At 36.7% G+C, this 4,649-nt stretch overlaps 1 pseudogene; it reads right to left on the bottom strand.

Annotated features, from left to right (window-relative positions):
- Positions 1-1,381: 1,381 nt before the first annotated feature.
- LOC130591789 (ethanolamine-phosphate cytidylyltransferase-like) lies at positions 1,382-4,374 on the bottom strand (annotated as a pseudogene).
- Between the last annotated feature and the right edge of the window lie 275 nt (positions 4,375-4,649).

The following is a 4,649-nucleotide window of genomic DNA, read 5'->3' on the forward strand; positions in this document are numbered from 1 at the left end:
ATACCAGGAGCCTTAGTATCATCAATGCAATTGAGAGCATGGTCAATTTCAGGAGTTGTAACAGGAGCTATAAGAGCACAAGAGTCTTCCATACTGACCTGTTTACCAGCTCTAACTATAGAAATATCAACCCCAGGAAGAGTACTAGCTGCTGACCCCAGTAGACTTTTATAAAAGCTGAGCACTTCTGTTTGAATAGCTGAGTTCAGAGTGAGTTTAGTACCTTGAGCATCATATAAAATATCTATGCTATTTTTAGCATATCTCTCTTTCATGGCCTGGAAGAAATAATGACTATTCCCATCTCCTAGCTGTAACCACTGAATTCTAGATTTCTGCTTATAAGCACTTTCTTCAACAGCCAGAAATCTCTTTAACATCTTGATACAATCCTGCTCTTGCACATGAAGGTCTCTGTCAGTAACATTGTTTTGAAGAGCTGTTTGTATATTGCTTAACTGCTCCCTGATTTGAGTGATTCTTTGGTCAAGGTTAGCAAAATCTCTCTTATGCAATTGCTTTAATTGACCTTTCATAGCTTTAAGCTTCTGCCATATCTGCTTCATCCACTGCCTGTTCTCAAAGCTGCCCCAGCAAGTATTGATGATCTGGTCAAAATTTTCATGGTTAACCATGAAATTAAAGAATTTAAATGGCCTCCCTCCTGGATGATGACTGGTAGAACAGTCTATTATCAGAGGGCTATGATCAGATAGGCCAGAATTCTGATATTCCACCATAGCTCCTGAATACTTAGTTAGTCAATGAGAATTGATAAGGCATCTATCAATTCGACTAAGAATTCTACTATCCCCTTGACTCTTATTAGTCCAAGAGTAGTAATGACCATAACTTCGAAGCTCAAAGAGATCACTGTTTTCCATACAACCTGCAAAATCTTGTATTTCATATGTAGTGACAGTCCTTCCTTGAAATCTGTCATTATAGTCAAGCAGAGCATTAAAGTCACCAAGGACACACCATTCCTCCTGTATAGAGCTATCTAATCTTAGAAGATCAGTCCATAAGCTCTTTCTTGTTTCAACTGTATGAAGACCATAGACAACAGTAATTTGCATACTGTCTCCTGATTGTTTGTCAGTAAGCAAACCATGGATCCATTGCTCTTGTGTATGAGTAATTTGGAAGGTAACCAAAGTAGGATTCCATCGTATCCAAATTCTTCCTCGAGGAGAATCAGTATAATTGTCTTCCCACTTCCAGTTGCCTCCCATCTTCTTCCTAATTCTATCTTTATTACTCCCTTTCACTTTAGTTTCAAGTAGACCAATAAAGTGAATTTTATTATGACCTAGATACTTCTTCACTTCTACAATAGAGGAGGGATTATTCAATCCCCTTACATTCCAGCTACTAATTATCATGTAGGGATGTGGAAGGTGCTTGTCCCCCCTTCATCAACTGTGTGAACCACAACACCTGGTCCTCCATGCACCTGTTTTTCTTTAGACCCCTTGGAAGGTACTATGCTCCAGACTACTTCTCCTACTCTAACTTCAGTTGATGGCACTGCAACAGGAGTGACTACCACTGGTGCTGGAGTTTGTACTGGAGTAACAGTTGGAGTAGTATTAGTTCCCTTTTGCTCTGCTATCCCCTGTAAGTCAGCTTTTGGGGCTAGTGATTTGGAGAGTTGGTTGGTGTTCTTTTAATTTATTTCTATGATTTTGATAAACATGTAATGAAACTAGATTGGAGATGCTTTGTTAATTAAATACCTTGACATTTGAAAACTGTACAATGCGTCTAGAGGTGGGCAGAAAATGAGATAAATGACCAGCCCTAGGTTGCTTATTCTTAGTGACTTGCTCTACACCGCAAGAATCCTCCTGCAAAGTTGAATCATCATTATCTTTGTGATTGCATTTATCACTACCAGTCATAAATATCCTTCCTGCAAACAAATGAGAAGTTTTATGAGTTAATTACAGCAATGAAACAAAGATATTCAAACTATACTTGTCCTTTTTCTCACAATGAGAAAATCAGTTTCATTATGACAACTTTGCCTTACTGCTCATGATGAATAGTTCAAAGTGCATCAAAAATAAGGCAAGAGAAACACATGAATTCCTGATACTCCAACTATGTACGATCAATTCTAGATGTCGTCTAGAAACAAGATGATCCAGACCCTTTAGGCGGTAATCTGTACCAATAGATAGATTCTCTTTGCAGCCAATAATTGCATTTCTACTTTAGATTTAGAGGGAAACCAATGAAATTATACCTGCAATGTATGTGCTTGAAACTCCATCTGTGCCTTTGATCTGCTTGTAGCGGCCTGCTATCTTTGCAGTGCATAAGCGTTGAAGCCATCTGGAAGTAATCAAGGATCATCACCATGTATGATGTAGTCATGAACTGCTATGTGATTGCATAGGGGGCATTATGAATGACTTCATCGACCCACTTTGAACCACCAACCAGTGCTAGCTTGAAAATTGACTCAATCAAGAGTTATAGTAGCAGCAACAGACAGCGAGTACACATCAGATAACTTACCAAATACAGGAGAAAGTTAAAGTCAAAACAATTTGATTTAAGTTGTAACACGATACACTTTCGATACAGAGATTAAAAAAAACGTTGTTAAAAGAAGAAATAAAAGAAAACGAAAAGCTGCAAAGACAGTAAAAAGATATACAACTTGGAGCAAGAATATGCAAGTTTTACGTAAAAATGGAATTGTGAAGATCATTCAGAACTTCTTAATTTGAAAATGGGAACTTAATACAGGGTGGAGGGAGTATAACAATCGATACAATAATTTCCGAGAGAATAATTGCACCAAAGAACTTGTCTAACATCATCTGCTTTTAGACAAGGACTAAAAGCTTAAAGGAAGATGAACCAGTATAGGAAGCCACTGAAAAACAAAAATACCAACAATCCCCTTACTTCACCAGCAAAACTAGTGTGTAACGAACAAAATTACAGGACCCTTGAAACTTATTGAGAGCTACAATCTAGGTCTAAATGGTCCATGGAAATATGATAATTATTCAATCATTACTTCGTTAGATCATATACTTTTTCATAAGTTTGTTAGACCACGTAGTTTATTGAGAATTTATTCCAAACTCTTTGTTACTTTCAATATAGAAACTATACTCACAACTATAATTAATATTGATCATTAGCAATTAGCAAAATAGAACTAAAAATTAACAAAGTTTTTATGATTTCTCTCATTGACAACACAGGTGGACCTTTGTTAGCCAAATATTCTTCATCGCTAACAACTCCAGCTACTAATTCATCTGCGAGGGCCTTAGCCTGCCTCGGTGCATTACCATGGTCGTAATGCATCAAATCGAAACATCCATCCATGTATACCCTGACACGCTTCTTTTCATGTGCTTGCTTATTCAAAATACCAAAACCAGGGCCCAAATAAGGCAAATAGTGAACTCCAATTCCACCAGAGTAGCTAGTCGACAGACCGAGTAGAGCTATTGTGACCATTATTCCGCCAAATACGTGTTGATAGTAGCAAACTCCATCCCATATCCAACTATGAATTTCATATTCCATTGCAACAAAACCCAGATTCCCCCGGGACCCTTGGGTGTACTGGACAATGAGGAACAAAATTGCAACACCAATATATCGTTTAAATCAGGATACAAGAGCAGGAAATAAACTAATTAATAAGATAGTATCATGACTGTTATAATAAGATGTAATCCAATGGCATTGCATGTTTGCTCTCCATGCAATCTTCCACAGAGGGCAACATCACAACATCAACTAATACGACTAAGAGGACAATCTATACTCGAAAAAAGCAAAAGCTATTACAAATTCCTATAAGATTTTTGAAGCAATTTATCCTGATTTATAATCTCTGAAATTTATATGCTATGAAACAATTTATATTTGTGAGGGAGGTAGATAAGAGACACACAAACAAATGGGAAGAGTGGAGAAAGAGGTAAGGGGATAGAAAATGGAAGAGCACATACCTGATGCTTATCAATGGAGGAATGGTGGCGGAATCAAATCAACCTTCGAGATGCTTATCAATGGAGATGGTGTGAACTCTGGGAACCTTCCAGTTGCTCTCCCATTTTTCTCTCTCCTCATTATAACAGAGACAAATAGAAATCCATACTTTCTTATGTATAGCGTGAAGTTCACACGCTCAAAAGAAAAAAGAAAATGTAGTCAAATCGAAAAATTGACTTTTTTGCCTGAATCCAAAAGCAAGGTGGTTGTTTTAATAATATAGAAGATATAAGGTGTTTTTTCACAAAAAAAAAATATATATATATAAGGTGTTTTTTCACAAAAAATTGAACATAATAGGTGTTTTTTTCACAAAATTTCCTAATTTAAATATCAATCCTTTTTTTCTTTATATTTCATTCCACACAAAAACAGGTCTAGTAGCAACTACCAATAGGGTCATTATCTTGCTTCAAGAATTCTTTGCATTTTCATACCCATCATTTAGTTCCCAACTTTTAGTGCAAATATTTATCCACTGTCATCCTAGTTTCAGAATAAAGAAGAAAAGGTGATGTTGTTGTGGTTAAGGATGTTCAAAGGTGGTTACCGACCAGTAGAGAGATTCTGGTTTGATGATCAGAAATATCAATTCGCCATTTTTCTGAATTGTAGCC

The sequence above is a fragment of the Beta vulgaris genome, chromosome 6 (assembly GCF_026745355.1).
Source record: "Beta vulgaris subsp. vulgaris cultivar EL10 chromosome 6, EL10.2, whole genome shotgun sequence".
In the NCBI taxonomy this organism is placed as follows: Eukaryota; Viridiplantae; Streptophyta; class Magnoliopsida; order Caryophyllales; family Amaranthaceae; genus Beta; species Beta vulgaris.